Raw genomic sequence first — 27,880 nt, forward strand, 5'->3', positions numbered from 1 at the left:
GGGAGGGGAGCAGAGAGAAGCACCCTGAATAACCAGCAACTTGCCCTTTCCTGCTTAAACATCAGCTGGCATTCAGGCTTGTGTCCCAGACCCTGGAGAGCAGAGGTGACCTCAGAGAGATTCAGGGCTAAATGATTGCAGAACGCAATGGCGCTCTAAATCCACTCGGATGGGGGCAATGATGCACTGAGCCATCAGCTGTTTGGTGAGCCAGTGCGAAATGATTATGCTGCTCCCTGGGAAGGAACTCACCCAGAGACGCTGGTAAAGAATTATCTGGCACGAGGGTGTTAGGGAGTAATTTCTCTTAAATTATTACTTTGTGGAAAGACTAACCCATGGTGTTAAATTGTCTCCATGCTAGACTGAGAGGTCAAATGCAGACATCTTCCCAGGTCCGTTGAAGAGGAGTGATGATGGGGAGGGAGCTGCGGGCCCTCTCTCGGGACTCCTCTGGATTGCAGGTTCCAGAATTCTGCTATCAGTGGCCCGGTGATAATGCATGTGCTTTTCTAGTAAAGCAAAGCTCCAACCATTCTGTAGGTTGTAATAAAATCGTATGCAAATGCTAAGTGTCCCTGTGGGCTTGCCACCTCCTGAACCAGGGTTTCCACAGATCCACAAGCCCACAGGATAGACAAGGAGGACCCCGACAGCACCCACACACGCCCTCCTCCCATCCTGTGCACGAACAACCCCGCTTCGCTGCAGAGGTCATGTTCTTTATTGACCTGATAGGTGAATGGTTCTGGGGGTGGGGTGGGGACCCTGGGGTTAAACTGAGCTTACAGTGAGTCATATATGTTCTTCTATTCGCTGCTTGTGAATTCTGTCCTCAGAGACCACAGGCACACCCCCTCCAAGGCCTTGTCTCATTTTGTCATGAACGGGCCATCTTCCATTTAATCTCCTCCCTTCTGCGGATACCCCAGCACAGAGGGGCAAGCCTGCGCTCTGGAGCCGGGTGCATCTGGGTGCGAGTCCAGCTCTGGAATGGACTCTTATCCTTGGCCTCTTGTAGTCTCCGCCTCACCCGTATCAGAAGTTTCTGAGTATCATATGGGTGAGTGAATGAAGCAACGGTTGAGTAGCACATAGTAGAAGCCATATATACAATAGTTAGTCCTCTCAGTAAATGAGAGCCACCCAATCCCCACTCACCAGGATATTCATGCAGTTCCAGTATTTACTCTTTCTAATTTCCTTGGCATGTTCATCATGTGCCTCATACGTTGGCTTTGAGGCTTAAGTGCACTCCTGTCTGCAAATTGAGGGCCCAGTAGGGAGCATTTTCTCTACAAACCACCCTGCATTTCCTGCCTCTGCTTTCTGTCTTTCTATCTTCACCACTACAAATCCTCATAAAACGTCCCTGAGATACAGAAATGATTGTCATTTTACAAATGAGGAAACAGACTCAGAGATAAAGGAACTTTCCTGGGATCACCCAGCTAGTGAGCGATAGGGCCGGGCTGTGAGCCCAGGAGCCAGCCCCCTCTCTGACGCTACTCCAAATTCCTGTGGGGCCAGAAGCAGCCTAGGAACTCAGGCCAGGAGCGGCATTTCACACTGTCCCAATTGTCTGCAGCATTTGGGCTGCTTCCCCCTGGGTTAAAGAAACAGACTATGCACACAGAGTTTAACTCAACAATAACAAAAGCTTTTCCTTCCAAAAGGGTCCACTGTTTAATTACCTCCATTCCTGTGAAGACACCACAGGCTCAGGCCACACTGCCCCACAGAGTGTTGATCATTAGATTTCCAGTAATTAATATGGAGTTTAATCTTCTTTGATTGCAAACATTGATTGTTGCTGATCTTTCAGCCATCCCTGCCAGCGGGTATGTATCTGAGTTCCAAAACACTCGGGCACCATCATGCCAGGAGAAAGGTGAAATGAAACATTAAGCTCGGTTTATGGTCAATTTAATTAATGCAAATGCTCAGCTCAGTTCATTTGGCCCAATGATGCTTTCCAATAAAGTTATTGGGGACGAACACTTCCTGACTGTTTATTTTCTATGTCCACTTTTTATAAAATCCTTTCTGCAAGAAACTAAGCAAAGTATGGCCTAAAACAGTGGTTTGCAACCTTTTTACAAATAGGAAAATTATTTGGGGGACCGCTAAGGCAAAAATCGCCCCAAACATACGCGAATTTGACTGAGTTCATTGGGTCTGTAATCTTCATATAACATCAGGGTGGTGAACTATTTCGCAGACGGGCACAAAATTTCTGGCAGACGGGGGGTTGAAAAACACTGGCCTCAAGGACACTATTAAGTTCAAAGTTGTATCTAGTTCTACAACTTCCAAGAAAAAGCTGCCTCTTGACTAAAATTCTAAAAAACAGATAAGGGTCTCTCAACAAAAAGGAAGTAGTCAGTGAACTGACAGGGCTGATGGTGGAAGGTAGGTGTGTGACAGGGACAGGGGGGAGGGGGTGGGGAGTAGGAGAGAAGGAGAGAGAGGAATAAGAGAGAAAAGCAAGAAGAAAAGAAGTTGTGGAATATAAGGTTTACCCACTAGAAGATTTATTTAAGATATCTCTGATCAGTTAATCAATAGACAAATCTGTACTGAATAATTGTACTTAACACCTGTGTAGCGTTTTCCAGGTCCCAGTATGTTTCAACGTCCATTATTTCATTTGACTGCTGCTGCTCACAACAACCAATGTGGCTGCAAGTCATGGTTTCCATCCTGCACATAGAGCAAAGAAGCTCTGAGAGGTTAGGTGATTTGCTTAAGATTACACAGCACCAAAGTCAAGACACGGGCTGCAAGCTGCTAGCCCATCGGCACCGGGCACTGTGTCCAGCTGTGCAGGCTGTACCCTGCACAAGGGTGCCTGGGTGCCTCTGGGACTTCCTGAGTCAATGCCAACACTAGGTACTGAGTCGGTCAGAAGACTGGGACTCTTTTTCTAGTTTGCACAGTGATGCCTTTGCTTGACAAAGCACGTGCCTCCAGGTGGCATCTGTCCAGAAGAAGTGTCCTTCTCTAAGGTGCCCCAAAGAAGCCTGCAGCAACCAGTCCAGCCTGTGCACCCTTGCCCATCAGATCTATCTCAACACCCTAACACTGATGTACACGTTTCTCCACATGCACTCCCTGGCCTTCCTGAGGGTTAGAACTGAGCTTCAGTCATCTCTGTGTCCCCAGCACCTGATATGGGTTTGTAAAGGCTGAACGGAAGGTTGGTTGAAGGCCTGAGTAAATGAACATGTGAATGAATGCCCGTGGCTCCTTCACTACAGGTTCCTGGCCCCACCCTCTGCTGGATGTTCCTCCCTGCTCTGAAGACCCAAAGCACTCAGTCTCACCAGGTGTTGAGTCTTGGGTCATTGTGTCCTTACTAGACTACTCTTACTAGACAGTAGGCAATGTGGGGGCAGCCATAGGGGCATGCCAATGAGATTTTCTTTTTATCACCAAGCTTAAAGTTTGGTATGAAGTATTATTTCCCTCCTCTTTTCCTCTGCCTCCAATTCATTCCCCATTTCTGTGTAGTCTGTTTCTTAAGGACAAATGATATGATTATGTGACAGGAACTAATGGATGTCAATGTGGGTAGAATTTCACTTCGCAAAATCAGAGTTCAAGGACAGCTGTGCCTCCTAGGTATCCCGTCTTCTGGGGTGTGCCCCCGAGGCCTTTGTCCACACTGTTCTGTCCCGATGTTGGGGCCTCTGAGCCAGACCAGATTTCTCACGCCTGCAAGACTCAGTGCAAATGTGGACTTGAGATATCAAAGAAGTGGCAAAGCCTTCCTCAGGCCAACCAAACTAGAAACCACTGAGTTTCCCTTGTACTTTAAAGGTTTGCTTGTCGGCTCTCCTGGGGCGAGGCAAGCCACCTGGCCTTCTGTCCGAAGGATGGATGCATGGGGGTAGCTTTAAGCAGCCCGTACCTTGAGAATGGAGGTACTGGTGAATTCCTATCATCCCACTCACCTCCAACTTCCTTTGGTAATTGCTGTTGCTTGACTCTCTGTGTCAGTGAGGTTCAGCGTTTCTCCCTGACCTTCATTGTTCCTTCAATACTGACAGGCTCTCATCTTGCTCTGAAACCCAGAAATGTGCAGCAGACCTAGAATTTGGAACCTGTGGCCTGAGATGGTGAGGCCAGGGCAGAGGCACGCTACATCAGAGACAACTTACAGAGGAGCAACGAAGAGCTGGGTTTGGTCACAAATTTCCTTTTTCTATATTTGCTCCTTAGGCCACATTCTCCTCATCCTCCTTCTTCAGGAAGGACCTGAAGCTTTTAGAGACTAATAGATGCTCAGAAAAGCCTTGGTGTGTTGAGAGGAGAGACGCAAGTGTTGTAACAGACAGGAGGATACAGTCTCCACTAGCTACACACTCAACTTGGTGGCCTGGGAGGTACACGGTCCATGCTCCATCTGCCTAGGATTTCCAGGTACAGCTGGTTTCCAAATGTTGTGGCTCCAATCAAGGAGTCAAAGACGTGGGTCTCACTTGTCACCATTCTCCCCACCTGCATTCGTGGTCGACATTGCTAATCAGTCATGCTACTGTTCCCCACTGAGCCGATTCCATCCTTGGGATTCTTTCCAACGCCATGTTCCAGATAATAACCAGCAATCAGAGTTGGCACATGAAATGCCAGTGCTCTCTTCATGCCCTCCACACAGCTAAGGACAAACCATGGGTTAATGCACACAGCCAGGTAGAACAACCAGGGGCCCTGTGACTTGGGTCTACTTACACTTACTGTGAAGGATGATCATTTGTTAGACTAATCAGTGTCCAACACTAAACTCTAAAAACTTTAATGCCTGGTACAAACACGAGGGATGGAACCAAAGCACAGCAGTGGAAATCCAACACATTTCATTTATTCAGCCTCTATTGGAGGCAGAACAGCCTGCTTAGAATAAATAATGGGTTTTAGCAACGAATATGTAAACAGGATACCAACTGACACATCTTCAAATTGTTCTCCAATAGCTGAGAACTGGAATTGTTCTTCACTCTGTGGGGGAAGTCAGGCATTTCTTACACTTAAAATAAAGGAAAGTGGGAAATGATCTCTTAGTTTTATCAGAATACCAAAACTACTTTCTTCTAATATGAAATCAATATTTTCTCAAATTTTCTGTGGTTATTCTGTTACTGTGAGATTTCCAATGTCGTCTCTCTGCCTTCATCCCTCCTTCCCCTTCCCCTCCTCCTTCCCTCCCTCCTTCCCTTCTCCTCTCCTCCACCCTTCTCTATCTATCTTTCTTTTGCTCATTTACACTTTTATTGGTTTTATTCACCTATAAGATTAAGCATTTAGGAGCATCCTCTTAGAATCACATCTTCTCTGCATTTCCTCTGACAATGAGGGCCATCAAAGGACAACGGGGAGGGCAAGCAACATTAGGTGCAGGGACAGGGACAGACAGACAGTAGGATGATGGATTAAGTCACCCTCAGTAATCCAGGACCCTGTTTCTGGCATTAGGCTATTGAAGGGTGCCAGGTGCAGTATTGAGAGGTTTATAGGAACTTCTATGAGTCACAGTGGGCCCCCTGAAGCTGGTTGAGCCAGGGGAACGCAGTGTTGATGTCTGTACCAGCGATACCCACCTAGCAAGAGGCTCAAGAACCCAAGAGCCTAATTCTTACATGTGGAAATGCTTTCTGAATTTATTACTACAGATCACAGGAGGGGAACTCATATTAGCACAGACATTTGGGGTCCTAGCCCTTTGATGTATAACATTCTTGCTAACTTACAAACTTCCCTTTTCAGGAGCTATGCAGGAGTGGGAAGAACAAAGAAAACCTAGCCCTTACCTAAGAAAACTCGAAGCACTTTTTGGTTTTATTTGTCTTACAGATAAAACTGGCTTTTATTTCATATCTGCAGCAGGAGAATCACTTTTAAAAGGCAATGCCGGTGGAAAATACATTCAAACTGCACTTAATCACACTCAGCGGGGATAGGCTAGCCAGAGAGATTGTCTCTTTTGGACAAAAGCTTGTTTTCTTAAAGGGTGGTATCAAGAAGCCTCGAATGGGCCATGCACAGCAGTGGTTTAGGATGCTGACCCCACAAACCTGTGTAGTCCCCCTGAGTCTCCCAGCCCTCTCTGCTCTGTTGAATTGTTAGTTCAGGCCTTTTCTCTTCCATTAGTGTCTGAGTCTCTGGAGGTGAGAAGGGCTTAGGGCTCCTCCTCTGGGGTCCTTCAGCCCTTGTGGGCACCCCCAGCAGACAGCACCTACAACCTGGAACTGGTTTTGTTTCTGCATCTGTCCCTCAGCCAGGGAGGGCAGTGCAGACCTGTTGTCCAAGGCCTGGTTTTGTTTCTGCATCTGTCCCTCAGCCAGGGAGGGCAGTGCAGACCCGTTGTCCAAGGCCTGGTTTTGTTTCTGCAGCTCGACTCACTGGACTCAATTACTGACTCTGCCATCTACTGAGTGAATTCAGGCAAGGTATCTGACCTCAGTTACCTCCTCGAAAAAAGTGACAGTAATAATAGCACCTCCTCACAGAGTCATTGTAGAGATGAAATGGACTATCTTTAATGGCCAGCACATCATTGGGAAGTTGTGGAGAGGGTACGGAGGTAGAAATCAAAGACAATGAGCTGCTTGGGGACAGGGCCCTATCTAAGGCGCCTCAGGGCCCTATCTAAAGCGCCTCTGTAATCTCAATCTCTAGTCTGACAAACAGAGAGCTCTCAATCAATGTGTACGGAGGCATGCCTACACTCTTAGATTTCCCCACTGGCCTAGTTCTCAATGAACAGTCATTGTTCAGTGAGAACCATCAGTTTTTCAGTTGCTCTAAAACCACTAGTCAGTTCTTACTCTTCTCTCTCTGCCCTGTGCTCCTGGGTCGCTTCCCTAACAGGCTAGAGACCACCTCTTGCTGGTGAGTCAGTGGAAGGCAATGCAAGGGAGTCATCCTCAAAGGCCATCATCATCAACTGCAGTCAACTCTCATTATTCACAGTTAGCTACATTCTATAAAGTTGCTACAAACACTGAACTAGAAAATACTGAATCATTACCCCTAGGGGAAATACAGGGTTAGGTTCCTGCGAGACTCTGCTCGTATTTCCATCAACTGAGAAATATATAACCTTGTTTCCTGTGTGTTTCTGTTTAAAAATATCTTATTTAATATATATATAGTTGATTAATTACCATTGAACTCATGGCCAATAGCACCATAACTTATTCCTGAACAAAGCTTATGTAATGTTAGTACTTTCTTCAAAAGGCACACAACAGCCTTCTTGTTCTTAGGAACACTACACAGCATTTCCACACCCTGCTTGGAGGATATTTTAAATAAGAAAGTCATCAACAAAAAACACAAAAGTGCGAAAAGCACAATACTAAATAGACTATGGAGAAGATACTTGTTTACACACAAGACCTGAAACAAGAAGGTGCTGCCTTGTTTGACCTCAGCTAGAAACCTGTGCGTTGGGCAACTCAAATTTTTTGCCACTTTCACATACCCACAAATGATCACGAAGGCACTGCAAGTGCTAGCGCTGGGATTGCAAATGCCTGCAAGTAGGTGAATTCACAAATATGCAATCTGTGAATAACAAGGATTGACTGTATATGATCATGAAATATGGAAGGAAAATACTTATGGCATGTGTAAAGTGTGTAGAACTACGGCTTCAAATGTCATATAGTCAGAATTCAACCTTAAACTTTCTTTCAGGGATATTTCTCCTTCTTGGAATTGTCAGTGAGTAGTTAATGCGAGAGTCTTGTTGTTTTAATATGGAATGGAAAGAGATGTCTTTATTCCTCACCACTCATATGTTGACTCTGACAGCCATCAGCCTCTCTTGCTTCCACATTACATATATATATATTTATACTCTACTGGATCACTTGCAACTGCAAATAAACATTCATATAAGCATAGTATATATAAACAATGATCCTGCATGTTTTTACTATGACCACCATTTTCTAAATCAAGAAACTGAGACTCAGAGAGGTTAAGAAAGTAATTTGGGCCACACAGCTAATCAAGTGGAAGAGGGTGACTTTAAAATCTTTAATTTCCAGAGAATTATACTAATTAGCCATATGACTGACCTTGAACTAACCCTCAATACCAATGAAAACTAGCAAAGCAAGCTCTAAAGACATTCTGATTGCTAAGATAACCCATAAAAGATACATACATGGAGGTTCAGAGAAAAGTACTAAACGAAATTACTCAAATGGGAGTTAATAGTATAGTACAGATACCAAATACGTGAGGTTATCAATTTATTGCCAAGGATGCATCCACATGTTGCTCAGTGCCTCATCTATATAAAGTCATGTTATATGCGTACTGTGATTTTAATCAGTGAGAAAACCAATATTGTGAACAGGTTTTGAAGAGAAATATAATTACACAGAAGACTCTTCTTAAGTCCTTCTTGTCATCAGACAGCTTCTCATAATCATATGTCAAGTGTCAGAATAATGAAAGTTTCCAACATATTGTTAAAACCCAAAGAGGTCTTGTACTCTGTAGAAAACAGTTCAAAGAGGTAAAGATGGAAGTTTCCAGCAAAAAATAAAAACAACTCAAAATGCAAAAAAGCATTAAAGGGATTTTTTTTAAAAAAGATGAGTAAGGCAGAAGTAAAGGAATTCAACTGCAAGTAGAAAATTCATCCTCTCAGGTTTGAAAAGCATACATATAAAAGCAGCAAATGGAAAATGACAAACCTCCTACCAGAAGCATGACTCCTTATTCTTATTGTGGTGTATTTACAGCTTTTCCAATGATTTGACTCAAGAGAGCCAGAAGAAGAAGAATAAGGAAAAGACAAATGAATTGGAAATGACCTCATCCATTATCTATGGCCACGTGGAGGAAATAATGCCTTCCCAAAGCTAGGCCATGGATTATCTGTCAAATAAAAAACCTACGTGTAAATACTTGACCCAAGTACAAAGCACTAAAGTAATTTCAGCTACATGTGTCTATGAGGAAGTCACTGCCCACGTGGAATTAGCAAATTGGTAGATAGAAGATTCCACTCAGGACCTTCTTTTCTTAATCTCAAGGTCTGTTTAAATAATTTATCAAAGGTAGTTTAACACAATAAAAAGGGAGTCTGAAAAGCTATGAACAGAGAATGTGTAAAAAAGAAATTAGAAAATGCTATTAAGCATCAGGGAAAAACGCTCAATCAATAATTGAAAAATAACAGAATAAAACAAAGATGAGATGACTTTGCCACCAAAGTAGAAAAAATATATATATAGTAACATTTACTGTTGGCAGAACATGTGAAAGGGAGAGCACTGAACTCGGTGAGTGGGGAAGTAAGATGACAAATCGGGAAAAAACCTACGTGAAGAGTCTTAATAGCTGACCTGTGGTGGTGCAGTGGATAAAGCCTTGACCTGGAACGCTGAGGTCGCCGGTTCGAAACCCTGGGCTTGCCTGGTCAAGGCACATATGGGAGTTGATGTTCCCAGCTCCTCCCCCTTCTCTCTCTCTCCTCTCTCTCTTCTCTCTCCCTCTCTCTCTCTCTCTCTCTCCTCTCTAAAGTGAATAAAAAAATTTTTTTTAAAAAGTCTTAATAATGCACTTTGTCTACTGGGATTTCATCTTAAGGAAAGACTCTAAAATGCATATTGATAGTTTAGCACACAAGGGATCACTGTAATACTTTTTTAAATATTTATGTTTATATCTACAAAGCTTTGGAAACAATCTACATGCCCAGCAGCAAAAGAATCGTTAATTAAGTTATGACACATCAATATGTCAGAACAGTTTGCAGCCACTTAAAACATATTTCAAGATAGTTTTTCGTGACATGGGAATATTATACAAAAATAATTTTATACATAGAATGTGATCTCACAGCACACACAATTTCTCTATCTCTCACACACGCACACATACCCTTACCCCAAACACTGGAAAGAAATACGCTAGAATATTAATACTTGCTACTCTAAGTCAAGGAGACTGCCAATAGTTTTATTTTCTTCTTTATAAACAACTGAGCAATGATGAATTTAAAATAATAGTAGATACTACATGTAATGACACATCTTACTGATGCCAAATCCTTTCCATCACTCCTCTAAGTAATATAAGACCTTCCTCACCGCACAGACTGACTGTGTTCCTGTTGGTTATGTCTTGCCCACTGACTGAATCTTGGTTTTCTACTTTTCACCTAAACACTTTCCCTTACCAAATTACTTCAATTTCCTAAATGACCCCTAGAGACTTCTTCACTTACCATGTACACCTGCGGTTATTTATGGAGCATACACTTACTTATTGTAGGGCCTTTCATTAGTTTGAAGCATATTTGCTTTAAAAGTCAGAAACTGATCTTCTATACCCTTCTTTAACCATTCCAGTGAACTGAATTCAGTTTCACGAAAATAATAATTTATTTTAAAAGTATTTATTAAGCGCATACTCTATGCTTTTCTACACCACACGAGTCGCTCCCAAAAGTTTCCTGTGCAGGTTTGAAACATGGCGGATGACCTGGACCAGCAACAAACTACCAACACCATAGAAGAGCCCCTGGATCTTATCAGACTCAGCCCAGAGGAGCGAATTTATGGGAACATCAGAAATGACAGAGAGCTTCGAGATAGATTACATGCTTATGATCAACATTCACATGTGATATTGGGAGATGTGGAAGAGACTGTGACTACTTTAGAAGTTGATGAAGAAACATAAGAAGAGATATATAAATCAGCAGAACAGATTATTCTGATGTTCTCTGTCTGGGGAGATGGCGTTGTGCCAGTTGCCCCTCCACTGGGAGTTGGCTGAATCAAAGAATTTATCCTGTATGGAAATTAGGAGATGTTGTATGATTGCGTCTTTAAATGTAGAAGATATTCTAAAGAGAAATCTGTAAATTTAGGTATTGAGAAATGACCAAGGATTCTTTCACTCCTGAAATGAGTTGATTTGCACATAACTCACAAATTCTTAAGCCAAATGGCACTTTTCTTTTTCTCCAATCCTTCCAATAAATGTGATCACCAAGATGCGCCCTCATTTTTTAGGAATTGATTTGCTTTGTCTTTTTTTTCCCCAGACAATTTCTGATTTTTTAAAGTTAAATTAAATGTGATGCTTCCTCTTGATTAAAAAGAAAAGTTTCCTGTGTATTAAGCTTGTCTCCTCAGACAGACTTAAGATGCAAAGTCCAACTTCTGGCATGGGACATGGAATTAGGCATGGAGTGAACCCATGCATACTGTATATTTGCTTGGAAAGACATCTACTCTTGAATCAGGATGCAAATGAAAAACAAAAAAGTCAGTGCATTACAAACTGTACAATGGCTCTGGTGGTATTTCAGTTATTTATTTGGCTGTCTTTCTGTTGGACTGAATCCAATAGAAGTCCCAAAAAATCAGAAATGTTTAACCTTTGGACAGCCATGTTCAAAAGGGAAGGGTGAAGACTTGAGAAACACTCCTTTCCTAGAATGTCTGGTCCAGCATATGTTCTTCTAGGCTGTGAAGCAGTGATCAGAACGAAACACCAACCTGAAACTCATTCTGAAGGACACCAAGGCAGACGACTGCTTTTGTGCTGCCACTCTGGGCCAGACGTAGTGACGACACTTTCTTATTAAATCTCATCACTCAATCTGCACAAATAACCCAGTGAGGTTGATGCGGTGATACCAACTTTACAGAGTTCAGAGAGGTAAAGTACCAGACTTCCACTCATATGTTGGAACAGATTGCAACCATTCAACTACTATTTTCATTTAGGAATTAGTTGGATTGTGAATTGAAAACACAGCAGTCTTAAGGTTGCCTTATGGAGCAGTAGGGCTCAAAACAAAATTTAAGGTCTACCTTCAGCAAAACGAGGGGAGGGGGGTAGGTATCTACATTATAAAAGGAGAGGCCCCAGTGTCCAGGAAAGGAATGAGGTCAAGAATGGAGGGGGGTGCATGTGGATATTTTGAGGAAAGATCTCTCTTACTTTCAGCTGTCATATCTAGAATTAACTTTGACTTAGAAATAGCTTTGTCATCTCCCACTACCCATAACCCTGAAATTGGCAAACTGTGGGGAAAGAGATTATCTGAGCTGGCAGAGATCTGACTTGCACACACAGAAATCAATGGTCCAGATTCAGGACATAAGGACTTTAAATGTTCCCAAATGTCCAAATGTCCTGGGTTATGTGTAGATGGAGCCAATAGTTTCTGTTCTTAAAGCTTGTGCCGGAGTTGAAAGATCAGGAGTCAGAACCTGGTTATGTGTCCAGTTTCTGAGTATCAGTAGGCATGTGGCCAATGAGTACTGAACATTTCTATGCCCCAGTTTTCATGTGATAAACTAGAGATCATGTTCTCTGCTTCACCCCACTCACAAGCGATGACATGAGGACCACATGGGATATTCCTGAAGGCTCTTCATAAACTTAAAACCATAAAAACTTCTCTAAGGTCTTAAGCTATTTGAAATCACAGCCTTTGCAATTTTATGAATGACATGATTCCGGTTCCCATCAACATGTGTAAGTGCACATATACAAAAATTGTAGACACAATCATTTCAGATACTTTATGGAATCTTTGAAGCCACAGTCAGTCTTAGATTGAGAACTTCTCTTGTAACTTAGTTATGGGAAACTCTCATAAAAGTCCCCTTTATGGAGGTCTAAGATCTCACCCCAATGTGTGATGATTTTTCCTTCTTTCAAGAAGCCTAGAGGACTAGTAATTTGACTATTTATATCTCTTCAATAAAGTTTGCAAAGATCTGCATCTCTCTCTTCTCAGATTTCTCAGGTATTGGCAACAAGAGGTGAACATTTCGGAAGCCTGAAAATCTCTTCTAAAGAGGCCCTCCTTCCCTATTTTATGATTTATAGAAAAGAATGAGAAAAAAAATGTGCTCAAATTAAGTAAGGGACCCATAATATCTAACCCAAGGAAAGTTCCAAAGAGGCAGCACATGGCCCCTACAACTGTAAAAAGTTACCCCACTGCCTCCAGCAAAGGCCTGCCTGTGGCTCGCGGCAGCATCCTGACATGACAGTCCACCCCCATCACCAAGCATAGGCGCTCTGATCCCTGAAGTGTCACTCAATCAAAAAAAATTCCACATCTATCAGAGGAAAGAAATGATAACAGTCAGGTCTGGGTGATGCTTTACCTATGAGAAAAAAACAAAGAATGAAATTCTTGGTGTTGAAAATCCCTTGTCTCCTGGGATCCTGACCTTTTTATTGTCTTTTAATGAAAAAAAATTCACCTCGGGTCTGTTCCAGACAAGGAAGCCACCCCTGACTTTGGCAGACTGGACACAGCTCTTGCGCTTCATGTTCCTGGCTGTGTTCTCTCTCTGCACACACACCCTTCCCTGTGAGGAGGGGCTGGGACATCGGCCTCTCGGCGGCCCCTGAGCGTGCTCTCCCTGCCTGCTCTGTGCTGTTTTCCATGTTTTAGGTGAGTTATAAAAAAGCAACTATACAAATTTGATTATGTAATGTCATAATAATCAAATGTAGCTGCTGCCAACACTAATTAGGGAAACTCCTCAGGTGTTATTAGCATAGTGCCCTGGAGCCCACAGAGGCTGACAAGAGGTTTCCTGGGTATGGAGACATGGTCTGCGGGTGCCACTGTGGATAACCCCCACGTTCTCCCCTCCCAGACACTGAAGAACCTGCCAGTGGCCACACAGAGCTCAAATGCGACCTTGACTAGCCCCATCTCACTCCTGCATCTTGCCCATCACCAAGGCTTGATGACTCTGGCTTTGCAACCATAATTGTGTAACCTCGAATCTGTCTTCTGCTCGCCATCCCTCTGCCTGGGCCTTGGGTAGGGAGGACTCCCACTTTTCCTTGCCTGGTGTGCCTGAACTATGCAGACAGTCACATGGATCCAGGTGATAGAACTCCTAAAGGTATAAACAAATATATAAACGGTCTTAGGTAGAAATGAACACTTTTGGCAGACAGTGAGACAGCTCAGGCTGGGGGATGGGCAGATCCAGGGACTGGTGTTAACTTAGTAGGTTGGGGTCCAGGGAGACACATTTTATCAGCCATTGTTGACTTTCATCAAATGGGCTGGCTCAAGGCTAAAGAGAAATCCACAGGCTTTTTCAGCTGTTCATATCGCCCCGCAAGTCTCTGAGTCACCTGCTACTTCCTTGAACACCTTAATAACTTAACAAGGTGCATCTGTGCACCCGTTTCCTAACTTGCTTGCACCTTACAGAGGATCATTCGCCCTTCCTATGACTCACTCACTACCAACCTTCGCATACATTCAAATGACTGAGAGCTTGTTAGAGTGCAGATTCTGGTTCACTAGGTCTGGGGTGAGGCTGAGATTCAGCATTTCCATTGAATGGCCAACTCAATGAGGCCCTAGGGGTCCCCAAACTTTTTACACAGGGGGCCAGTTCACTGTCCCTCAGACCATTGGAGGGCCGCCACATACAGTGCTCTTCTCACTGACCACCACTGAAAGAGGTGCCCCTTCCGGAAGTGCGGCGGAAGCGGATAAATGGCCTCAGGGGGCTGCATGCAGCCCACGGGCCGTAGTTTGGGGACGCCTGTCTAAGGTGAGGCCCATGCTGCTGGTCTGTGGACCACGATTTGAGAACTGAGGGTCTCTGGTGCTAGTTTGGAACCTCCATCAAGGTTGAACTGTTCAGATCTTTACACAAGATGTGATTTCAAGCCTTGGGTCCCATTCTGTAATCTGCTCCATCCTCCCCCCCCGCCCCACTCTCCACTCAAGTTGCCTCCTAATCAGCCTCCGTGTCTCTGCTCTACTGTCATCCATCTTCCCCACCTCGATTCTGTTTCCCAAGTTTCCTTTACAATTAAAACCCATGTCTCCCTGTGTCCTTCCCTTGCTTAAAATACTTGAATGCCTCTCCACTGCGCTTAGAAAACAAATTTCTTACTATGGCATCCGCAGCCCGTTATAACCTCGGCCCTGCCTCCCCACTGCTGTCTTCTTCTCCTGAGCTGCTGCCAAACCAAACCCCCCGCAGCCGGGACGTGTCCTGGCTGTCTGCCTCCAGGCTCTGACCATGGTGCTCCACACTCTGAAACCGCCTCCTGCCAGCCCACCCCTTCTCTCCCAGAGTAACTCCTGCTCCTTCTGCCATGCTTGGCACAGATTCCTCTGCCTGCCTCAGGAACGAGGCCCATTCCTTTGAGTTGTCTGTTTATGTCTTTGCAACCCTCACTTGGCCGAGATCCATGAAGGTGGGGGCCACATGTCCTTTCTATCATGTACATAGTGTACCGTTGACAGGGACCAACCCAGCAGCTACCCTTGGTGACTTTCCTTTTCTCTTGCCACCCCAGCCAAGGAGCCAGGTGTCCATCACCAGGCTAGAGTACAGATGTGGTCTCCAAACATCATTAAACAATTTTAGGTCTTCCTGCCAAAATTTTGAAGAAAGCAAATTAGTTCTTCAGATTCTTTGTCACAAAACATTCGCTTAATAACCAGGCGAAGTACCAAAGTACCAAGGTACGGAAACAGATGCTAATAAGTCATATAGGCTGGAGCAAACTTGAATGGAAGACAATACTTGTGGTTATTCTTTGTAAAAAATTTTTTACAAATGGCAAACTCAATAGCCTTCACCCAGAGGAGATGCCAGATTTTAGTACAGAGAACAACGAAGTTACCCCTGGCAATGTCGCTCATTCTTTCACTCCACAGAAAGTGCCTGGAGGCCTACCAGGCTGGACGCAGGGAAAGCCAGCCAGAGAAGATGGGGTTCGGGAACCCAGCGAGAGGACCATGTCTTCTCCCAGGTGCAGCCTGCAGGAGTCACAGCCAACACATGCTTGGCCCAAATGTCATAGCGTGGACTCATCTGCCCCACGGAAAACCTATCAGTGGGGAAAGGGATCTTCTTGGAATTTGGCTGCTTAAGAAATCCTTTATAATTCCATATCGTCAGTTCCGGATTTATTAAAGGTCACATAAAAAGCAATACTCTTTTCCACTGAAAAATGAGGCTTTGAATTAAGGTCTGCCTAAAACCGTATTTCACATTAATGAAGACTATATTATTAAAATGGATTTTAATTTTCGTGTTTTACTCTCAAGTTTGGGAAAAGAGTGATTAATTAAAGAGAATGCTTTCCTTTCTTTTCTCCCCCTGGGTGGATTTTCACACTCATTTGGCCTCATTATCCCTGGCCAGGGCCCCTCCAGTGGCCGCCCCCCCTGTGCGGAGAAGTGTCTGGCTGCCGCTGCAGGGCGGAGGCCCTCGCAGGGACAGTGGCTCGAATGCCACTCCAGGGAAGCCCATAATGAACAGCATTACATCAAATGATTATGTAAATTCGACTTCTAAAAAGTAATTGAAATATATTTTTCTCATTTCTTCCCTATGAAAACTCCATGAAGCATTAGCTCAAGCCCCCCTAAAGAGACACAGCCAAATAGCTGCGACTCTCAGCTGTAAATGTCTGTGGAAATATTCTTCAGCTTATTCTCAAATGATCCACCCCCATTCCACCACCGAATTCAGCATCTTTTTTAAAGGACCCTGGAGGAGTGCAGGCTCCTGGAAGGCACAACCAGATCTGGCTCACTCAGTGCTCCCAGAGCCTGGCATGGTACTGGGCAGAGTGGGCACAGGGCTTGGCCCCTCAGGCATGGCTGCTGTTGGCACTGAATGTTTAGAATGTATGTCTTCCTAATATGTTGTTTGTCAGCCTTGTTTTGATATAATCCTCATAACACAAATTATTCCCAAGTTTCCGATAAAATATTAAGCAGGTTTTTCCCGTAAGTGACCTGAGGTGATGTCTGAAAACAGATCACTATTCACTTGATCCAGAAAAATCTCACAAAGTCATGCAAATCAAGAGATTCAATTCTTTGTGTATGCTTTAAGAACACCCAAGAAATTGCCCAGGCCATCAAGGTATGCAACAAAAAGCCGCCAGATAACTGAAAGACATCACTTTACAGAAGCAATGCATGCCATTCTGTCTTTCTAATGGTGGACCTATCAGGTGTGCCCAGACCAAATGGTGTGGTTGAACACAGGGTTAGTGACTCAAAAAGAGTACTGAGATTTTGCTGCACATGCTTAAAAATGCAGAGGGCAATCCTAAACTTAAGGGTTTGGATGTAGACTCCCCAGTCACTGAGAACATCCGGATGAACAAAGCCCCTAAGCTGAACCACTGTGCTTACAGAGCTTATGGTCGGATTAACCCCTATATGAGCTTGCCTGCCACACTGAGATGATCCTTCCTAAAGAAGAACAGGTTGTTCCCAAACCACACAAGGAGACTGCACGGGAGAAAAAGATATCCCAGAAGAAACTGAAGAACAAAAATTTATGGCCCAGAAATAAATTCAGCATAAAATAAATCCAGATAAAAGTTTAAAAAATAAATAAGCAGGTACCTCTTGAAGGGCGCACTTGCTATTTCTTTTTTAAAAATATCTCTATATCTATTTTATTTTATTTTTGTTTTTTTTTATTATATTTACTGATGTGACACTGGTTGATAAAATTATATAGGTCTCAAGTGCACTATTTTAAAATATATCATCTGTATATTGCAGTGGTTCTCAAAGTGTGCACCCTAGAAGATTTCCAGGTGCACCCTATGGTATTCCAGAGAAATACGTGCCTGTTGGGGACCAAGAAACCAACAGGGTTTTTGAAGTTTAGAATTTTAGGGGGACAGAGGTGTGGGGAATTGGCTGTAAACTGGCAGTCTGCCCAACCCCCCACCTCACTTGCCAGATTACGTTGCAAAAGGCTGTTAAGCTGTGGTGCTGGATTGTTTACACAACCCCCTATGTTCCCTGGAAAGACTGGAGGCAAGTTTCTTCTATCCTTTGTTTGGTGTAAAGTTAAGATGATATGTATGGTGAGGGGCTTTGTATTGATGATTAAACATAAGGAATGGTCTCTTGAAGCCTTTTGGGTTTTTATAAAAGAAGAATATGTGGCAATATCTAAAAAAACTTTGAATATTTTACTACAATTTTCAACATCCTATTTATGTGAATTAGGATTTTCTACCCTCAACACAATTAAAAGTAAAAAGAGAGGGATTCTTCAATGTATTGACGAAGAAATGAGAGTTTGCCTTTCAAATATATGCCCAAACATTGAAGAAATCACTAGAACACATCAGGCTCATGTTTCTCATAAACACAAGAATGAAAAAACTTAACACATTCACACTGGGACCTGCTGAATTTACTAAATCTTACTAAGAATGTATATGTATGTGTGTATGTATATGTGTGTGTGTGTGTGTATATATATATATATATATATATATAGAGAGAGAGAGAGAGAGAGAGAGAGAGAGTAACTTTTTTGTCATTTTTTAATTTTTTTAACCCCTCTTTTTTACGAATTCTAAAAAGCATAACTCAAAAAATGTAACATAAAAATGTTTTTTAATGTCAGGATAAATTTAATTTTGTCGTATTTTTTTTGTTTAATTACCATAAAAGCACACTTGGACTTTATTATTTTTCTTTAATATTTGACTTAATTATTATAACATTTTTCTCATAAATTTGTATATAGTGTGCCTACAATTATTTGTAGGATTTTAAATGTGCCCCGACTTCAAAAGGTTTGAGAACCACTGGTCTATTGAATTGTGTTAACCACTGAAAGTCAAATCTCCTTCTATCATCATGTACTTGACCTCCTTTACTACCACCCCATACCCTATGGTAATTCCTATACTATTCTCTATTAGTTTTTGTTTGTCTTCCTTGTTCATTTGTTGCTTTCAGTTTTATATTTCTTAAATTGGCATAACTCCTGGCTAACACTAAGTTCTCCCTGCTGTCCCTCTGGGCTCTCCCTGCCAGGCGCAGGCCACAGGCCAGCAGGCATGGCTGTGCCGGTCTGGCTGCTGCCGCCTGCTGGGCTGGGCTCTTTGGTGACTGTCCTAAACTTAGATCTTCGCAAACACTTTCCTGACATCTCTAATCTCCCATTCTCCCCAGTTCTCTTGGCTGGGACCCATCAGTTTCAGTAGTTTCCAAAAATGGTGGGTAAAATGAGGATAATTAGAATATAACATGTAAGAACAGAAAGACAATAGGCTTTTATGCCAGATTGCCTGGGGCACAAACTACCTCTCTCTCCTCTCATGCCTTTAATTCTTAATTTTCTCATCTATAAAATAGAGATAATACTGCCCTAGGGGTTTGGGAGAAAGTCAAATTAGATATAATGTGCCAAGTGCCCATACTGTACCTGGAACCTTCTATGTACCCAATATGGAAGCTCTTTGCTGTTATCCTCCTAGCCCAGGTCAGGTCAGCTAGTAAGAGCAGAATCCACAACCGTCAGCTCCCCTGACCATTTATTTCCTTCTCAGAGTCCCAGCCCCCAAAGCAATATGGTGCCAGATAAGCCCTCTGCTGAGCCTTTGCTCAACCCCAGCAATGTCACACTTCTCAGACTGTCGGCTGGGCATGCTGACTAAATGTTCCTGTGTGAGTTGCAGGGCAATTACTCTGGCTAGAACATCTGTCTGTGTCAATTTATCTTCATCTAGGCTCAGATTTTTAGCTGCAGTTGTTTGAACAGGAAAATAATCTTAGGAGCAGGGCAGTTTCTCTCAGAGCCATATTTGTTGGAATGATATCCTAACTGAGGTGGGGCTTGACTGGCACCGAGCTGCCTGGCATCTCAGGGGGCTCTGCTTTGTTGTAGGGAAGCACTTAGAAGAAGCAGGAAGGAAGTGGGGGACAATGACTGGCAGTGAGGAATCAAAGACCCCCACGGGCAAACCTTCCTCCAGGTCCTAGCTCTCTTCACAGAGATACAGTGGTGGTAACTTCATGTGTCATCTTGACTGGCCACGGGGTGCCCAGATTAAACATTATGTTGGGGGGGGGGTCTGTGCAGGTGTTTCCAGATGAGCTTAGCATCTGAAATGGTGGACGCAGTCCAGTGCATCGCCCTCCCCAATGTGGGTGGGCCTCATCCAATCCTTTAGCACCTGAATAGACCAAAAGACAAGAGAAAGAGGAATTTGTCCTTTTCTCCCCACTTCATGGGTTGAGCAGGGAGATCTTATCTCATCTTCTCTGATCCTTGGACTAGGATCTGCACCATCTACACTGTTGGCTCCCCAGAGTCCCAGGCTGAAGGCTGGGACAGAATTACAGCACTAGCTTTCCTTGGTCTCCAGCTTGACAGCAGATGGCGAGACTGCTCAGCCTCCACAGTCACGGGAACCCATTCCTCATAATAAATCTCCTTTGAAGTACACACACACACTCACACACTGGTTCTGCTTCTCCGGAGAACCCTGACTGATACAGATACTGAGCTTCCTAAGGCGTCAATGCTGAGAGGTCTCCTAGACCTTATCCACATCTCTCATTTCAAAAGTGGGCAGACAGAGGCCCAAGAAGGGAAAGTGACTTGTGCAGATCACATAGTTACTTAGTGAAAGAACCGAGATAGTAACCTTTCCTCTAGGTCTGTAGAATGCAGTTCCACTTACCTTTTCTATGTAGATACAATTTGTATAATAAACTTGACGTGGGGTGGTGAGCACACTATGCAATATACAGATGATGTACTGTAGAATTGTGCGCCTGAAACCTATATAATTTTAACCAGTATCACCCCAATAAATTCAATAAATTTTTTAAATTAAAAAAACTCCTAATCTTTAAATATATAATGGAAGACCTCAATTAGAGGAATTCTATAAGGACCTTCTTGTTCCTGGGCTGACCCTGCACCGGTGTGAACTGTGCAACTGTTGTCACCAGATCTGCACCCTGTGGGTGTCATTAGCTAATCCCTGAATGTTCCTAGTCCCTCGGCCCCACCTCCCCCTCTGTGTCACCGCAGCTGTCCCTCTTCTGATGGCCAATGGGTGCCTCCCAGGTACATGATGCTGAAAGTTCTCAGAGCGAGTCTCACATGTGCTTGGGAGCAAGTCCACTCAATGCATGACAGCCAGCTGCGGCCTGCTGCCCACAACATTTGAGGAAGATCCTTAGTCTCCTCCACCACTATCCAAATTTTTCACCATCTTCTCCTCTGCTACTCTTCTGTGGGAATCAAGAGAAGGCACTTTGTTCCTGATGGGTGATACTTCCAAGAGGCTCCTGAGCAGTACAGCTCAGGTCACCACTTCAAAATGTCCCCTTTGGCTTAATCGACACCCTATGTTCTGTGGGCTGTCAAATCTCATGCTTTGTTCCGCCCAGAGAATGAGCAGCGCTGCCTTTCATCTCCCCTCGGATACCGACAGACAGGCCTCTGAAGTTCCCTCCACAGGGACATTAGTCTGTGCCCTCAGATGCCAGGCGGGTGGCAGGTTTGGACTGTGCTGGCGTCTAGAACCACCCAGTGCTCCTCCAGTTTGTTTGATTAGAAGAGGGATCTCAGTTCTGGCAGCATGCTACAGTCCCCTCAGGGAGCTCTGAAGGAATCCAGGGAGCGCTGGCCCGATCCTGGGATCAATTAAATCAGAGTCTCTCAGGGTGTGGCCGAGGCATCAGTCTGTCTGAAAACTTCAAGAAGCAGAAAGAGTGGTTCCTGTGGGGCAATGACTGGGCAGGGGCAGGGGGAGCCTGGCAGGCAGGGTGCTAGAGCTGCTGTCTGCGTCTCTCGCCACCTAAGGTGGACAAAGGTTCTGTCTTGGGAGGGTTTGAGGGACAGAAGTGTCCCAACATCCATGTGCCCCGCTCCCCATCAGGCACTGAGACGCCCACATGGCCCACTCAACTGATACGCATTCAAACGAAACAAAAGCCAAACACAGCAAAGACCACTAGTGCGGGAGAACTGCAGCAAACCAAACACGTCACATCGTTCTGTTTCCCTTCAGAGACGCAGGGGTTGTGTCCTCCCATTCGTTCTCTCAGTGAGAGGAATCTGTCTGCGATCCCAATCTGAAGGTGAATATTGTTAGACTTGAGAAAAAAGTGGCTTGACATTAATGTAGTTCTGGGCACCGTAATGATGCCAGGGCTTTGCAAAAGTCACCTCTTATCTTTAGGGTGACAAGCGGGGCCACAAACTCTCTAATTTGCTTAGAATTAAAGAATTTCCCAGGACACGGAACTTGTAATGCTACAACTGCAAAAGTCTCAAGAAAAATTAACAAGTTGGTCACCCTACCCACAATTAGTTCCTAATTACTAGGTGGCTGGATTCTCAATATGGTCACACAGGGTTAAAAACTGGACCCTCATGGGACAGATATCACTGAAAGCCAAGTCAAGATCCTAATGTCAATGTCAAGGTGCTTTCATAATCCTTAGCTCATTTTTCTGAAAACCAACCAAAAGCTCAATGGCATTTTGTTTTTCCAATTAGAAGAGGAATCTTCTTAAGCTTGTCATGGTGAATGTGTTCCCTGTTTCATGCTTTCTTATATTAGTACATAGCTGTGGCCCCCTGGTATTTGACACCAACCATATTGATGATACTTTTATCTATTATACGTAATCCTCACAAGTACTAAAAACAGCATTATTATTCCCATTTTATAAACCCTAGGATTAGCCCATCTGAATTCACAGCCCATGCCCTTTTTAGTACACTATGCTGCCTCTCAGAAGTAAGTGAGGGTGTCACCCCAAAACATGACCAGCCCCACGGACAGCTGCTTAGGGGACCAACATCCCCTTCTAAAATCCTTCCAGACTTGCCTTCCTTCCTGCACAGTGGTGCCCCTGTCACTCTCCGCCCAGCACTTCCATGGACTGATTCATTATTTTGAGATTTTCCCATTTTTATTGAGACATCAATAATATAACAAAAACACTGTTAAGTGCATTTGCGGCGTGCCGGGCATTTCGCTATGCATTTTGCAACATATTTTATAAAATCCTGATCTTGTGAGGTAGGCATCATGCCCATTGTACAGCTGAGGAAATGGAGGCTTAGAAAAATAAAATAACTAATGCTACAGCTGGATTTCAAATCCACATGTGTCTTTGTCTCCTGCCTGGGACAAGCAAGAAAGGGGTAAGCATGTAGAATGATTCTTAGAACTCATGGCAGTGGAAGTTCCCCCTGTAGCAGCTGCCCACACCGAACCACAATAACTGTCCAAGAATACCCTCTGATTGAAGGGGCAGGAGGGGCACTGATGAACATTTCACGCCAAGTCAAATTCTGCACGACTCTCTTGGGGAAAATAATAACACGTCACCTTTATCATAATTAAAAATGATACTCAGCTTCCATCTGATATGCATCTAAATCTATTTTAGGATTATTAGTGTGGAAACAGATTCTCCATCAGTGTCATTCCTGGCTCATAAATAAACTAAAGTAAAAGCAAAGATAAATTTTAAGTTGTAAATATCAACGTAAATGCATTTTACAAGTTGTCTTATTTACAGTCACCGACTCACAGTTTATTGAGTCTAAAAAATGAGACACATATCTGTACTACATAGCAAGAAGACCTTAAGAAAATAAGACTCTTGATGATAAACACGCTCTCAGCAGATGCGACCAGCCACGCTGGCTAGAACAGGGGCCATACTCTATGGCCGCCTCCCTAAGTTCCCAGGAGAACAGCAATTAAGTGGGAGTTCACAAAGTAGGAGGTCACTGCCCAAGCCATCATAATCCCGGAAGTCAGTGTGGTTTCTTCCCAAATCAGAACAAAACTCAGAGCAGCGCCTCCTCTGGAGAAGAAAAGAAGTACACGTGGTGAAAAAGAACATCCATCTCTACTCCAACATTTGGCAGTCATTGCATTTTCATTTTTGAAAGCTACCGGTCTCTGGCACATGGCAATGTGTTTCCACCAAGGTTTGGAAGCCCTTGACCATAATGGACTCTCCCTCTAGATTGTCCTCCCCTCTCTTTGTCTACCTCATCAACTCACAGTTCTCCTTCTGAAAACTTATTTCAGTCATCACGTAGGTAAAGAATTATACATTTATTTTCCTTTCCAACTTCCAAGCTTTGACAAAATTAATGCAAATAGCAAACATGTGCTTCCGAGAATAAGGAAAGGAAAAAAGTACAAGGGGCTGCAGTGGCTTGACAAGGGCTCCCAAAGAATCCGAGATGAACAATGAGCCATATGGAAGAAGACGAAGTAGGTATTGATAAAGAAAAACACAAGCATATAAAAAGTATAGATAACCGTGGCCGTGTTTGTGTACTCTTGTATTGAATCCAGAACGAGAGCTGTCATGAGTCATCTCAGGTCATCATCCAGGGAGGGAGTAGGGGCGGGGCAGTCCTCCTCCGGGAGAGAGTCACGTGGGGAATGAGCACTTTTCCTCCACGGGCTGTTGGGCAGGGAGGACTCCATCCAGCCCCATCGCCTCAGCGAATGCCAGACACAGCAGCCTGGGAATGGGAGTCATGTCCTCACATAAAGTTCAGAGTCCCATGAGTTCTCACTGCTTGTAAGTTTCCCTGTGGGAAAGTGTCAAAACCCTCAAGGTCCATAAAAACCCCATAGTTGCCGGGCAAGTGGGAAGGCCCTGTGGTGGAAGCCTGTGTCTCCGCCTTAGGTAAAGAAGAGTTCATTTCCCTGGTCTCTGAGAGACTAGAGCACAGACCCTGTACATTCGGGATAAAACATGCCATACTTCCAAATGTAAAGTTAAGCAAAAAATAAATACGTTCAGAAGTTGGAAGTTGGCCCATGCAAGACGCAGGGCAATCTTTTACAATATTGTATTTCAAATATGTTGTCTTGCTATTGCTGCTCATATGTCTCAGAGACAGGATTTTCCTGGAAAATATTGAAGACACATTTAAAAATAACAACATGGTTTCTATGAGCCTTTCTCAAGGAAATCTTCACTGATTCCTGAAATAGGCCATGTTTCCCCCATTTTTATGTATTCATAATATATTGTGCAGGTGTCCTCCTCTATAGCACATGAGGCAACTGTATTAAATACCATGGTGTGCTTGCTGAAGGTCTATCTTCCTTCCTGACATCAAGACTCTAGGACTCCATCTGTCTTGCTCATTGATATATCCCCAGATCCTAGCACAACTGCTGATATACAATAAACACCCAATCAAACTTTATTAAATGAATGAGTAAATGACTGAATGCATTCATAATCTTATCACCTGTTCCAAAAGAGTCTGGGCACTAGGATCAGGGCAAGATATCTAATAATAGTTACAGGACATTAATATCAAGATTGGAACTAAATGCACAATCAACTAACTCCCTTCTAAGCTAGCTGTTAGGTGTTTGTTCTAACAAACATATCTAAACGAGTAGCCTGGACCATAGGCTAGGGTCAGTGGATTAATGGAGCACTTCTTCTTCCTCATCCATGGCGGATAGTAAGATTTAATACCTGACTGAACACTTACTTGCTGAGCATGAATATGACCTGAGAATTTTTTCCAACAGAGCATTCCTAGCAGTCACCACCAATTGACTGGAGATGACAGGAGATGTGAAACTTATTAACCATCCAGACCATAGGTGACAGGGATGGGAAGGCACAAGTTGACAAAATGGGTATATTGGTATAAGTCACACCATGATATGGCTCTCTTAACATTCCTTATTAAAAACTATCTTGCTAAAAAATATTGACAAACAAAGCAGATAAAATAATTTACAAATCATAATTTATACAGCAGATTTTATGCATTATTATTTTTCATGTTCTGTCACACTGTCAACAGTTACAATTCCTCATCTCCTGTTATATCAGTACATTACAACCTGATGATGGGGGATGCATAACACTTCCCCTACTTTGAGCTTCCTATGTGGTCAGCATGTCATCAGGGATGAGGAAGGTTCTCATAGAGAGGGTAAGTATAGAGACAGGGCTCCTAGAAGAGCCACAGTAAATGCTGGATCCCTCTTTTACCTCAACTTCAGAACACTTCTTATTCCCTGAAAAGTCTTTAGTGCTCCAATCTTTCAAAGCTGGCTCACATTCTTTCGAGCTGTCTATTCTTCTGGTTTGCTAGGAGTAAGGTCAAGGACTAGCAACCATCAACAAAGACCCCACCTTTTGGCCCAGCACACTGGCAGTATGAGATTTGTGTGTGTCTCATTTTACATCTATATAATTGGTATTTTGTCTGCCCTCTCAGTGAACCTGTCTAGTTGGCATTGTGTCACTATTTTCAGATGAAAAAATGAGGCCCAGGGAGGGTATGCAACTTCACCAATTTTACAGCTTGGTGAGGCTCAAATCTTGTCCCGTTTTTGTTTTGTTTTGTTTTTGAAATCTCATTCTTTTTCGTAATGCCCTATGCTCTTCCACGCTTATTGTTTAGGATAACTTGCTCAGTAAATACTATCATTAAAAAAGTAGAATACCGGCCCTGGCCGGTTGGCTCAGTGGTAGAGCGTCGGCCTGGCGTGCGGAAGTTCCGGGTTCGATTCCCGGCCAGGGCACACAGGAGAGGCACCCATCTGCTTCTCCACCCCTCCCCCTCTCCTTCCTCTCTGTCTCTCTCTTCCCCTCCCGCAGCCAAGGCTCCATTGGAGCAAAAGATGGCCCGGGCACTGGGGATGGCTCTTTGGCCTCTGCCCCAGGCGCTAGAGTGGCTCTGGTTGTGACAGAGCTACGCCCCGGATGGGCAGAGCATCTCCCCCTGGTGGGCGTGCCGGGTGGATCCCGGTCGGGTGCATGCGGGAGTCTGTCTGATTGCCTCCCCGTTTCCAGCTTCAGAAAAATGCAAAAAAAAAAAAAGTAGAATACCTAAGTACAATTAAGGTAGAGCTTTATCACGGGGGGGGGGGGGGGGGGGGGCGGTCAAGACTGAAAAAAATGTCAAAGTCAGAGGTAAGTGCATTTTTAAAATCTATGTCCAAGAAAAGATTTTCTATTCTCTGGAGATATTACAAGATAGACTTTTCTTTTCGGTTTTTTAAAAATGTTTATACCTGTATGTTTACACACATACATACCATATTTTTTGTTCCATAAGATGCACCTGACCCTAAGACACACCTAGGGTTTTAAAAAGGTAATTAAGAAAAAAAATATTCTGAACCAAATGGTATGTTAAAATATTTAATAAAATACTGTATTTTTTGCTCCATAAGACATATGGGCATTTTCCCCTCACTTTTTTGGGAAAAAAGTGCATCTTATGAAGTGAAAAATATGGTATATATATATATATATATATGCACACAAATACATATACAAATATATAAAATTTCACTTCTTCAAAGATACATCCTAATTTTTTTTTTATATTTTATCATCAATGAAATTAGGATGTATCTTACAATTGGTGAATCAATGACATCTCACAATTTCTGGCCAGGCTATAGTCACAATGTAGTTGTCATTGCCAGTATATAGACATCAAAATTTTCAAATGGTCTTTAGCACTTAGAGAAAGTCCTGGAGACATTAATGGAGCACTCTTAAAAATGCTGGATTCACAATGCTCTAAAGGCATGGAGGATGATATTGCATCAAAAACTTCTGCTTGGATAACTGAATCATAGGTGATTAGAAAATTCAGGCTCTGAATGTGAAGATAATTTGGGGACACCTCAATCATTTAGCTATATATCATTTTAAAGTATGCATAGGAGTGATAATATTCTTCAGTTTATTTTTAAAACTCTTTTAATGAGTAGTATAAAATAAAAATTTCAAGGTATTAAGAATATATGTAGCCCTGGGAGGTTGGCTCAGTGGTAAAGTGTCAGTCTGGTGTGTGGATGTCCCAGGTGTGATTCCTGGTCAGGGCACAAAGGATAAGTGACCACCTGCTTCTCCACCCCTCCCCTCCCTCCTTATCTCTCTCTCTCTCTCTCTCTCTCTCTTCCCCACCCACAGCCATGGCTCGATTGGTTTGAGCATATTGGCCCCAAGTGCTGAGGACAGATTCGTGAAGCTTCTGCCTCAGGTGCTAAAAATAACTTGGTTGCG

General features: G+C 43.4%; 1 protein-coding gene and 1 pseudogene across 3 annotated transcripts in view; one reads left to right on the forward strand and one right to left on the reverse strand.

The window, feature by feature from the left end:
* The window catches only part of CLSTN2 (calsyntenin 2), a 670,874-nt gene that overhangs the window by 307,544 nt on the left and 335,450 nt on the right, over positions 1-27,880 (reverse strand). The gene's annotated exons all lie outside the window — the stretch shown is intronic.
* On the forward strand, positions 10,498-10,806 carry LOC136382328 (U6 snRNA-associated Sm-like protein LSm3 pseudogene; annotated as a pseudogene).

The sequence above is a fragment of the Saccopteryx leptura genome, chromosome 10, assembly GCF_036850995.1.
Source record: "Saccopteryx leptura isolate mSacLep1 chromosome 10, mSacLep1_pri_phased_curated, whole genome shotgun sequence".
Classification (NCBI taxonomy): domain Eukaryota; kingdom Metazoa; phylum Chordata; class Mammalia; order Chiroptera; family Emballonuridae; genus Saccopteryx; species Saccopteryx leptura.